The sequence below is a fragment of the Lissotriton helveticus genome, chromosome 6 (assembly GCF_964261635.1).
Source record: "Lissotriton helveticus chromosome 6, aLisHel1.1, whole genome shotgun sequence".
Taxonomy (NCBI): Eukaryota; Metazoa; Chordata; class Amphibia; order Caudata; family Salamandridae; genus Lissotriton; species Lissotriton helveticus.
This window is the reverse complement of record NC_136067.1, coordinates 600,995,887-601,008,643: the sequence shown is the minus strand read 5'-3', so window position 1 is coordinate 601,008,643 and position 12,757 is coordinate 600,995,887. Positions and strand designations below refer to the sequence as shown.

At 48.7% G+C, this 12,757-nt stretch overlaps 1 protein-coding gene across 1 annotated transcript in view; it reads right to left on the bottom strand.

Moving 5' to 3' along the window:
* Positions 1-12,757, bottom strand: part of LOC144762793 (CD109 antigen-like) — a 1,211,849-nt gene that overhangs the window by 1,169,248 nt on the left and 29,844 nt on the right. The gene's annotated exons all lie outside the window — the stretch shown is intronic.

Sequence of the window (12,757 nt, the reverse complement as noted above, 5' to 3'; positions counted from 1 at the left end):
GTTTTTTTTTACTCAAATATTCTGGGTAATGTGGTTGTTTTTTGATTGGCTGCTATTAAATAAACCGCAAGAATAGACTGCATAATACTTGCCTCCATGTCTTTAATAAAATCTAGTGTTTCTGACACAGAGGCTAGGAAAATCTCAATTTGTTTAAAAAAATACTGTTCCTTTCTGTAAGAAAAAGCAGTGACAGGACAGCGATTTATTATGTTGCTTGTTCATTGCTGAGTTTGTGGAGTCTGTAATCAAGAGCATCTGTCCTGAGTATACTTTGTTCTTCTCGGCCTTACTACTCTGAGAGCCAAGTACTAAAAGGAGATTCTTATTTGTAAGTTAGGGTACGCAGTACCGGGACCCTGAGACACAACCAGCAAAAGAATCCAGGGCCCAGTCCCCTTTGCCTGACCCACCGCAGACCCCAGATTCCTCACAAGTTGTATTAGTCCAATTGGGTTCCTTAAAATGACCCAATGTTACACCTCCTAAAAAGCCATTCGTTTGCTACAAGAAAGCCCAGGAAATCGTGTCTCTGATGACAAGGAGCCCTATGGCAACTTTAATTGCAAAATTTCAAACTACAAAGCCCATAAAGCAATGTAAGACCAAAAAGAGAGGCAGATTAATCAAAGCCAAGAAAAAAGAAACCTGAAAGTCATTAATGCTGGATGGAGTTGGAATGCACCCATACTATTGGTTTTCTCTGTATCCCATACTCTGCATGTGCAGAGGTATTTATGCACAGTTGTTCCCTGTGTGGGTGCCCATGTTGTCATATGATGTGTCCTTTCTGGAAGTTCCAGGTGGGCATCGGCTAACCTGCTTACTAAAGGTAATCTCAATTGCTTCATATTGGAGTGCAACCATGCAACGCATGCCCATTAGTGGAACACCCTCACCTCAAATTCAAAGTTGCCACAAATATCTGTGCTTGTTTAGGGGGTAAAATGCCAAAGCATTTACTTGGTGGTAGATAGTACATCAATAGTTTAGTTGTTGGTGTTGCCAAACATGATGCATCACACACTGCTTTTCTCACATTTGGACACAGAGAATCTGCTCCTCTTTGACTGCATTGTTTGCTGCACATTAGGCCTGCACCTTGGGGCCAAGGAACTACTCTTCTCCTCTTATTATAGGCAACAGGGAATATTTTCTATTTTGCTTATTCAAGAACCCTTTATATTGAAATCTGCCCCCCTTGAATATTGTTTTCTCTGTACATAGCCTAGCTGACTCATACTCTCTACAGTGTCAATATAATAATGACAATTTCCATTCTCTGCATAAATGAAGAATTACCAATAGGAAATTGTAAATTGCGACTAATAACTGTTTGCAATTTGTGATTTCTTTTACTTGGAATGTACTTAAATGGATTCCATGAAAGTGGTTGTAATTTGCGCACCGACTTCCACCGAATGCATTGATATTTTGCGGACCGTCGTATGTACTAATATGTTGATTCACAAAATATAGAATTATAGCCAGTCACAATTCGATCTACCATGTTAACATTATTGAAGTAGGTGATAAATTACGAACCATTCGGTTGGCCACAATCATAGTGATGATGGCTTGCTGGGTTCAGCTAACCAAAAATGGCTGTGATTGCTCTCAAGAAAAGCCTTTTTAGGTCGAGGACACCGTCGCACTGCGTAAGCAGTGGGCGGAGCTCCGAAGATTTAATGTTTCTTGGAGGGGGCTTGGATCCCGCCCCTCTTCTCCATTGGCTGGCTTCCTAAACGGAGGCCAGCCATTGGAGGAGAGGGGCGTCACTCGGTTCAAGCCCCGTCTTTTTCGGATTCGGGGGCGTTTTTTCAAGCTTCTATTTATTTACTTTCTCTCCTCTTCCCATTGGCTGTAATTTTACCTTCCAGCCAATGGGAAGAGGAGAGAAAGAAAACACGCCCCGAATGCGAAAATGAGGCTGCGTTTCTCCGAGGCATTTCTGCCTGGCCTCAGAGAAACGTGGTCATGTGGAGCGCTCCTCTCTTGTCTTCAAATTAAGCCCTGCTTGTATCCCTGTGTTTTCTCTACTTCTCTTGTACCCATGCTATGTGAAGTGCACCCTCCTCCTCGCATCTACCCCTGATTACTTTCTTCCTCTCCTACCCCCACCACACACATGTCCGCCTCCCCTAACGTTGCTGCGCCTCGTCTCCTTTGTACTTTCTTGCACCCCTGCTCTTTGAGGCCCCTTTTCTTTCTTTTCTTCTTGTACCCCTTGTGACCCGTGCTCTTGTGACCCGTGCTCCACTCGCAGTCCCCCTTCTTCTCCGACACCCCCTTGTACTTTCCTGCACCCCTGCTCTTGAGGCCTGCTTTCTTTCTTCTCCTCCCGCCCCCTTGAGCCCCGACCTCCCGTCTGTCACCCTTCTTATCCGACCCCCCCTTGTACTTTCCTGCACCCGGAGCAGGCCCGTAGTCAGCGGCGAGGGAGGCGGGGTGCAGCCGGTCTGTTTACTCGGCACCAACCAAAGCAGAAAATGATTGTGTTTCATTCCTGACTACACACTCGCTCTGAAGTGGAGCTACTGCGGCGCGAGCGAGGGAGACAAATTAAAGGAATCGTTTATTGGAAACCCACGGGAATAACTCCACCGCCGAATACCTTCAAGAAGGCAGATTAGAGAAGCAAAAAAGGCGCCGCTTTAGAAAAAACCTTGGGAGACACTGTGCAAAACTCTGCCCCTTTCCTCTCACCTCTCACGGCCCCCGCTCCGCGGGTGCCACTCGTGTGGACGAACTTGGTGCTGTCTGTGAGGGAGAGCGCTGAACCAGGGCGAGGCGCTTGTGCAGCAAGAGGCGCATCGCGGGACTGCGAGGACCAGACTGCAGTGCGGCGTATCATCAGCCTCAGCTGGTCCTCTTCCCGTCTCCGCCCAACGCCAGGATAAATCACCCTCAACTGCTGCTGCCTAACTGGTGCTGCTAAACCTTGGGAGACTCTGTGCAAAACTCTGCCCCTTTCCTCTCACCTCCCGCAGCCCCCGCTCCTCGGGTGCCGCTCGTGTGGACGAACTTGGTGCTGTCTGTGGGGGAGAGCGCTGTACCAGGACGAGGCGCTTGTGCAGCAAGAGGCGCATCGCGGGACTGCGAGGACCAGACTGCAGTGCGGCGTATCATCAGCCTCAGCTGGTCCTCTTCCCGTCACCGCCCAACGCCAGGATAAATCACCCTCAACTGCTGCTGCCTAACTGGTGCTGCTAAACCATGGGAGACTCTGTGAAAAACTCTGCCCCTTTCCTCTCACCTCTCGCGGCCCCCGCTCCGCGGGAGCCGCTCGTGTGGACGAACTTGGTGCTGTCTGTGGGGGAGAGCGCTGAACCAGGACGAGGCGCTTGTGCAGCAAGAGGCGCATCGCGGGACTGCGAGGACCAGACTGCAGTGCGGCGTATCATCAGCCGCAGCTGGTCCTCTTCCCGTCACCGCCCAAGGCCAGGATAAATCACCCTCCACTGCTGCTGCCTAACTGGTGCTGCTAAACCTTGGGAGACTCTGTGCAAAACTCTGCCCCTTTCCTCTCACCTCCCGTGGCCCCCGCACCACGGGTGCCGCTCGTGTGGACGCACTTGGTGCTGTCTGTGGGGGAAAGCGCTGAACCAGGATGAGGCACCTGTGCAGCAAGAGGCGCATTGCGGGACTGCGAGGACCAGACTGCAGTGCGGCGTATCATCAGCCTCAGCTGGTCCTCTTCCCGTCACCGCCCAACACCAGGATAAATCACCCTCCACTGCTGCTGCCTAACTGGTGCTGCTAAACCTTGGGAGACTCTGTGCAAAACTCTGCCCCTTTCCTCTCACCTCTCGCGGCCCCCGCTCCGCGGGAGCCGCTCGTGTGGACGAACTTGGTGCTGTCTGTGGGGGAGAGCGCTGAACCAGGACGAGGCGCTTGTGCAGCAAGAGGTGCATCGCGGGACTGCGAGGACCAGACTGCAGTGCGGCGTATCATCAGCCGCAGCTGGTCCTCTTCCCGTCACAGCCCAATGTTATTTAAGCCCCTCCCAGTCCGCGCACGCGGAACGCGCGCGGGCATTCGCCGGGCTAAGCCCGGGCAAAGGGCAGGCCGTTTGAGGCCGTTCGAGCACGGGCGAGACTGGACCAGGCCACCCCCCTTTGCTCTGCTCCCGCACCCCCAAACACGATTCCTGGTTGTAGTGAAAGGACCATGTCTGCCAGAGAAACAAGGAGTAAAAGTGCCCTGGCCGGTGGAGCTTCTACTGGCACTCTGGACAATTACTTTGTTAAAGCAGGCGCCCTCCTGATCAATGAAATCACAGTACTGGAACGACGCATATCCCAGGAAATCGAGTGGGTAAGAAGATCTTTTATGGGAACTATAGCACAAGCAAGGACTCCAGAGAAAGAACTTGATTGTATGCCGCTTGGCACAGGGGTAATTGGAAACAGTGGGGTAGCGGCTATGTCTGATGTAGATATTTCGATCTCTTTTAATGATCTACCCCACACACTAACTCCACCACAGATCCATACACAATCTAGTACCCCCCCCCTCATTGTTTAAAATATTAGTCCAAATCCTAGTGACAGTCACTCAAAGCAGGGAGTTAGGGAAGGAGCAATACCGAAAAGGAAAAGAGTGACCCAAAACCCAGGTGGTCGTAAGGCAAAAGCTCCCAATCTTAATCCCTTACTGGAGGCCGAATCTGTAGAAAATAGTAAATCTGCACCTTCACTACCCGAGAAAACTGCACCAACATTTCGAGTGAATTCACCTCCGCGGACAACGGAGCAGGCGAATCTCAATTCTAGCCTGACTGAGGGAGGTGACATTTATATTACTAATATTGCCGCTCTCCTGAAGTCCTTCCTTAGCCCTTTAGAAGCCTGCCTAACAAAGATCGAGGCTAGACTATCGACCATAGAAAAATCAACGGTCCAATTAGCAGAGGTCCTCAAAGTTGATAACAAGGCTGATAAGGGCGGGGCTGAGCCCAAGAATAAGAGGGGTACACTAGTCCCACCAGTGAAGGATGCTAGACAGCTTCAAAAAACCGCACAACTTGAGCCGACCCTCACCCACCCTATAATTCCCCAGCCAACTGAAGGAGCTCCCAAACCGACTCACCCAGGGTCCAACACCATAGCCAATCAGGGAGCCCCGGTCACGACACAAAAACCCAGGCCCCTGAACCTTCCCCCAGAGGCGGGACCATATGTAGTCATTCTAGCTGGCATACCGGAGTTGAAACCGGAGACCATAGAATCGGCCGCCTCTCTTAAGAATAAGGTGGCCAACTGGCTTTCCTTAAATCGACCCCTTCCCCAAGGAATAGTGCGCGAGGTTCTCATGGCAAGAAGAGTCCCCAGGGTTGGCAACTGAAGGAAATCAATTAATGGGGATTGTGCCGTGATCAACTTTAGGGATCCCAGGACTGTTTCTTACATCTGTGGCTGGCCACATCGTGACCAGGGGACTTCAATCCAACCTTTACCTCTTTCCTTTTTTTATCCACCCTTGAAGTATGTATCCGATGAGGAGGGATGGGAAACAGTCCCTAGTCGAGGTGGTTGGGGAGGCTGGGAGAGAGGAGATTCCTATTGTCACATAGCCAGGCAGCCTGCCTACTTTAATACATATAATAGGTTTAGCTGCCTGGATATGATTGATTGACACTCCCCGAAGTGGTGGGGGGTGGGACATCAGCGAACTAGGGGTGACCAGGAGGGAAACATCAGCCCATTTAACAATCATACTGATCGAATTACAGGGATTATGCCCCGCGTTGAACAGCACAATGATCAGGAAGGCCAACACCCCTAACGGGGATCTCGCCCACTCACGGGGAACTGCCAGGCAATCGAGGGGATCCAGCCGAAACCATAACACCATCGGCTAGTCCCCAAGACAAGAGGACTGCCCCAAATTCTGTTCCCAATCCCAGACTGCATCCTTTAAAGATGCTCTCTTGGAACCTGGCTGGTGTCGGAAATAAGCTTGATTGCCCAGAGTGGAGCACATTTGTAGGTAGCAAAGACATTTGTCTGTTCCAAGAAACCTGGGCTCGAGAGGAACACACCCGTTCAGGTTTTGCGGTATTCTCTACTCTTGGGAAATGGGGGGGTAAGGGGCGGCCTTGCGATTTGGGTGGCTACACACCTAGGTTGTAAGGCCACATCTCATCCCACAGCTTCGGATGACATTCAATGTGTCATTCTGGAATGGGTAAATTCCAGTAAACTGGCACTGGTAAATGTCTATTCCAGTCCGGTGAATGTAACCAGGGAATCGAGTACCATCGAGGAAGTTTCCGCCTTCCTTGGTGATCTCCCACAGGGAATTCCATTCCTGGTGGGAGGCGATCTGAATTCCCACTTCGAGCCTCTTGCAGGACTATCCGATGGAATACCACTGGAGGAGGATGCGTTGTGGCGAGTTCCCCCCATGGCGGCCCACCCCCCCAGAGCTTGGACACCCCTTGCAGTGCAGATCACCACTCTAACCCTTAACCATGGCATCAGGGCCTGCAATGGACGTACGAAGTCTGACATTCCCCTAAAATGTACATTTAACAAAGTGGGAAGGGAGTCAAGACTGGACTACATTTTAATTCAATTGTCTTCCTGGTCGCACATAGAGGACTTCAGGGTGATACCCAGGGAGGATAGCGATCACAACGCGTTAGAACTAGAATACTCCTTCCCTGGCACTGATATTGTAAATGGGGCTGTTCTAGACGTGCCCGATATGGGGTTGTCCTTGGCAAACAATAGACGGAGAGTGAGGTGGGAAAAGCTAGCCGCTAATCCAGAGAAGGTCTCAGGGCTGTATACCCGTGTCATTCCCATATTTGAAAGGGTGTGCACACTAATGGAGCAACCTAACATCGGCGATGCGCACAAAAAACTCTGGTCGGCACACGAGGACCTCATTAAGTCCATGGCAGAAGTTCTTTTCTCCATGGGAAAGACAGGGGGAGGAAGGCCACATCGTCCTACCTGGTATAATGCGGCATGTCGAAAAGCTAAATCTGACTTACTGACTACCATCCAGGAAGGCAAAAACAGATCACTTATACAGGAAAGGAGAAAGGATTACAAGCGGCTGATTACCCATACCAAGGCCGAATGGGACTATGATAAATGGGAGAATCTGACTATCACACTAGCCGTTAGGGACTTCCGGAAGTTCTGGCGTCTAGTGAATGCAGGGTCTGAGGAACTATCTCCCGCCATTGAGCCTAAAATTTCAGCCAAGGTTTGGCAAGACCACTTCCAGACCTTGTACACGGATGGAGATAGGGCCCCAACCGAAGTATTGCCAATTACTGGTACAATGCTAGAGGGGGATCTTTTCACAGAGGCGGAGGTACGGGTGGCCATTTCAGGGCTGGCTTCAGGAAAGGCGCCTGGCCTGGACGGGCTCCCAGGCGACATTTTCAAACAAGAACCGGACATTTGGGCTCCCTACTTGCTGACAATTTTTAACGCCGTCTTGAGGGGCATGGAGGTGCCCTGTACTTGAGCTGGGAGCAGAGATTGTCCCTATATTTAAGAAGGGATCGCCTCTCCTTCCAGCCAACTACAGGCCCATCAGCCTTATCGATGTGTCCCAAAAACTATTCGGCAGGCTGATACTTGATCGCCTCCAAAACTGGATTGAGGAGTTCTCTATTCTTAGCCCCTATCAGGCTAGTTTTCGAAGGAAGATCTCAACAACAGACCAGATTTTCCGACTCAATCTTTTGTTTTGGAAAACTGCTATAATCGAGGGAGGCAGCCTTTATACGGTCTTTGTAGACCAGAGTGCCGCCTTCGATTTGGTCCCAAGATCCAGACTGTGGACCGTGCTGGCGGAGATGGGTATCCCCTCTGACATCCTGAATATCTTGATAAGATTGCACCAAGATAACTATGCATGGGTCAGGTGTGGCAGAAATGGGATGCTCTCAGGAAGATTCCCCGTTGACAGGGGGGTGAGGCAGGGTTGTGTGCTTGCACCCACCCTGTTCTGCCTCTTTGTCAACGGGGTAGTCGACCACCTGACTGGGATAGCTGACATTGATGCTCCAAAGCTCAACGGCAGCAGGGTGCCCGCTATTATGTTTGCGGACGACACCCTGCTGCTGTCTAAATCCCCGATGGGAATACAACGGGTCTTGGACGGGTTCGAAGCCTTTTGCGCCGAGCGGGGACTGGAGATCAATGCCCTGAAAACCAAATACATGATTCTTAGTCCTCCTTCTTCAACACGCCCCAATCCCACCATAGGCACACTGAGACTAGAGAGGGTTCACACATTTGAATATCTCGGGGTGACCATTAACCAAAATCTGACCTGGGATACACATCGGACAAAGGCTAACATCAAATTAGCGCAGTTAACGGGTGGTATCTCCAGGATGGCAAACAGATCAACTTACAAACCCCTCGGCCCAGTGCTTCAAATTTACAAAATGCAGGCTCGGGGGGCAGTCACACATGGGGGGAGCTGTGGGGGCACATACCTGCCCAAAACCTGACAACCACTGAGAACAAATTTATTAGGCAGATGGTGGCCTTACCGCCAAGCACCCCACTCTTCCCGCTCTGACTAGATCTGGGCTTAAGAACAATCAAGGAAGAACTGGGATTAAAACCACTAACTTTCTGGCGACGAATCTGGAGTACCCCAGAACTCATGAGTTACAGGATGGAGTTGCAAGAGATTTTATCTCTACCAAACATAACGAACATTCCCTGGCTAAAATACATAAAAAAGACATGTGAGAGTCTGGGAAGGCCGGAACTGTGGCTGGACCCAGCAAACGCTTGCAACAGGGTTTCGCGTAAATCTTTATCACAGGACTACTATGACTTTAAAATAACATCTACAGAACCCACGCCTGGGGTCTTTAACTCACTTATTTATTAAATCTAAAGACTCTTATCATCGGGAACTTGTCCTTGATACAATTAGCCCTGTCCTGTCAAGAAAATAGTTTTTACAGTGGAGGTACGGCACACTCTCCCTTAGAACACTCAGCAGTACCTGGTCCCAGCCCCCTACCCCAGAGCTATGTCCAGCATGCTCGTACCAACAGAAAAACGATTTGCATGTCATATTCTTCTGCAATGCTTACCAGAAACCCAGTAAAAGTACTGGCTTGTCCCCCTTCTTAAAAACCTGGGGTTCAGGCATTACTTGCCCGCTTACAGAATACTAAAGACGGACGTATCGCCCCCGATTGTGTTTGCGGTAGCCAAATTCTTAACTGCAATGTGGCATATACGTACTCGCTGCATGCACTTTGATATAGACTCAGTATAAGTTTTAAAACAATTTTATGTATTGTTGACTTTTAACTGAAATACAGTGCTTCCAATCTATGACACTTTAAATCTGACTTGTGAATTATGATAGGTAAACTCTTCTTACTGCCTGATTTTGTATAAAAGGATGAAAACTGTAATGTCATTTTTTAAATTATTGCTGAAAGATTTTATAATAACCAATTGCACTTTTTAAGTTTTGGATGTAATCTTTTATGATCTATTCGATCGAAATAAAGAACGAAAAATGAAAAAATGAATATTGTTTTCTCTGTACATAGCCTAGCTGACTCATACTCTCTACAATGTCAATATAATAATGACAATTTCCATTCTCTGCATAAATGAAGAATTACCAATAGGAAATTGTAAATTGCGACTAATAACTGTTTGCAATTTGTGATTTCTTTTACTTGGAATGTACTTAAATGGATTCTTTGAAAGTGCTTGTAATTTGCGCACCGACTTCCACCGAATGCATTGATATTTTGCGGACCGTCGTATGTACTAAAATGTTGATTCACAAAATATAGAATTATAGCCAGTCACAATTCGATCTACCATGTTAACATTATTGAAGTAGGTGATAAATTACGAACCATTCGGTTGGCCACAATCATAGTGATGATGGCCTGCTGGGTTCAGCTAACCAAAAATGGCTGTGATTGCTCTCAAGAAAAGCCTTTTTAGGTCGAGGACTCTGTCACACTGCGTAAGCAGTGGGCGGAGCTCCGAAGATTTAATGTTTCTTAGAGGGGGCTTGGAACCCGCCCCTCTTCTCCATTGGCTGGCTTCCTAAACGGAGGCCATCCATTGGAGGAGAGGGGCGTCACTCGGTTCAAGCCCCGTCTTTTTCGGATACGGGGGCGTTTTTTTAAGCTTCTTTCTATTTACTTTCTCTCCTCTTCCCATTGGCTGGAATTTTACCTTCCAGCCAATGGGAAGAGGAGAGAAAGAAAACACGCCCCCGAATGCGAAAATGAGGCTGCGTTTCTCCGAGGCATTTCTGCCTCGCCTCAGAGAAACGTGGTCGTGTGGAGCGCTCCTCTCTTGTCTTCAAATTAAGCCCTGCTTGTATCCCTGTGTTTTCTCTACTTCTCTTGTACCCATGCTATATGAAGTGCACCCTCCTCCTCGCGTCTACCCCTGATTACTTTCTTCCTCTCCTACCCCCACCACACACATGTCCGCCTCCCCTAACGTTGCTGCGCCTCGTCTCCTTTGTACTTTCTTGCACCCCTACTCCTTGAGGCCCCTTTTCTTTCTTTCCTTCTTGTACCCCTTGTGACCCGTGCTCCACTCGTAGTCACCCTTCTTCTCCGACCCCCCCTTGTACTTTCTTGCACCCCTGTTCTTGAGGCCTGCTTTCTTTCTTCTCCTCCCGCCCCATTGAGCCCCGACCTCCCCTCTGTCACCCTTCTTATCCGACCCCCCCTTGTACTTTCCTGCACCCGTAGTCAGCGGCGAGGGAGGCGGGGGTGCAGCCGGTCTGTTTACTCATCACCAACCAAAGCAGAAAATGATTGTGTTTCATTCCTGACTACACACGCGCTCTGAAGTGGAGCTACTGCGGCGCGAGCGAGGGAGACAAATTAATGGAATCGTTTATTGGAAACCCACGGGAATAACTCCACCGCCGAATACCTTCAGGAAGGCAGATTAGAGAAGCAAAAAAGGCACCGCTTTAGAAAAAAGCAGAACTCGTGTTTATTTCTAGCGCTAAACGTTTCAAATGGAAGAAATGAGCGGCAGGAGATGGGGTCGCGGCTCGAAAGAAGGCGAGAGCGTGCATCTGGCGCCAGAATACCACGAGCGAGGAGACGGTTGGAGCCGTGCTGCAGGACCAGTTCTGCGCCACCAGGAGGCGCTCTGTAGTGCCTCAATGTCGCCGTGTGTGCGCGATTGTTTGAGGTCACAGCGCACGTAAATCACCTGTGCCCCTTTACTACAGGTAAAATGATGGACTGTGTGACGTCATAGTGCAAGTCAGGGGCACCTGCATTGTTTCAAGGTCCCCTCCAGAGTGCGCGATTGTTTAACGTCATAGTGCCTGTAAATCACCTGTGCTCCTCTACATACAGGTAGAATGATGGATTGTGTGACGTCATAGTATAATTGAGGGACACCTGCAATGTCTTAGGGTCCCCTTCTGCTAGATTTTTTTGACATCATAGCGTGCGTAAAGCACCTGTCTGCAGACTGAATTAAATCACCTGTGCTCCTTTACTACAGGTAAAATGATGGACTGTGTGACGTCATAGTGCAAGTCAGGGGCACCTGCATTGTGTGTGGCTCTGTTTGTGTGTGTGTGGCTCTGTCTGTGTGTGTGTGGCTCTGTCTGTGTGTGTGTGGCTCTGTCTGTGTGTGTGGCTCTGTCTGTGTGTGGCTCTGTCTGTGTGTGCGGCTCTGTCTGTGTGTGTGACTCTGTCTGTGTGTGTGGCTCTGTGTGTGTGTGACTCTGTGTGTGTGTGTGTGGCTCTGTCTGTGTGTGTGTGGCTCTGTCTGTGTGTGGCTCTGTCTGTGTGTGTGTAGCTCTGTCTGTGTGTGTAGCTCTGTCTGTGTGTGTTGCTCTGTCTGTGTGTTTGTGGCTCTGTCTGTGTGTGTGTGTGTGTGTGTGTGTGTGTGTGGCACTGTGTGTGTGTGTGTGGCACTCTGTGTGTGTGTGTGGCGCTCTGTGTGTGTGTGTGGCGCTCTGTGTGTGTGTGGCGCTCTGTGTGTGTGTGGTTCTGTGTGTGTGTGGCTCTGTGTGTGTGTGTGTGTGTGGCTCTGTGTGGGTGTAAATGCAATAGGTCATGCATTTGCAAGCGATTAAGCTATTGGCATTTTAAATTACAATGCCATTTATTAACAATTAAGCTATTGGCAATGTAAATGACAATGCCACTTATTTATGATTTTAAAAAAAATAAAATGTCATGAGAAATGCCAATAGCTCTACCTTTAATAATGCCGAGACCATTGCATTGTAAATGCTTGTTTTTCAATGCAATCTGTTTTCCTTGAAAGAAAATGGGATAGAAATTAAAAAAAAAATTAAGTTAAACAAACCTTTTTTTGGGAGTAGAACCCTTACTGTTTACAAAGGGCTTACCACCTTCATATTAATGTTTTGCAAACAGAGTTTTGTTGCAAAACATTAACGCATACTATATGGAATCCGTATTTGTAAGCAACGCCCTTAACATACCCCCTTACAAATATCGATCCCTAATGGTTTCCTAAAGACATTTAACAATTTGGAAAACCTTTTCCAAGTCGGTATTTGGGTTTAATACATTTAAGAACGAGTTTTAGCATTTCCAACCCCTCTGATTTACTGAGGTAGAGGGTTTGCGAATTCTAAAACCCTTTGTACAAGAGGCTCTCCATTCTCTTAGATATATTTAAGGCCAGAACAACTCTGCTAAGCCAAAACGACTGAAAGTGGCAACAAAAAGGAAAGGTGACGCAGATGTGATATGTGAAGTACAATTATAAATCAT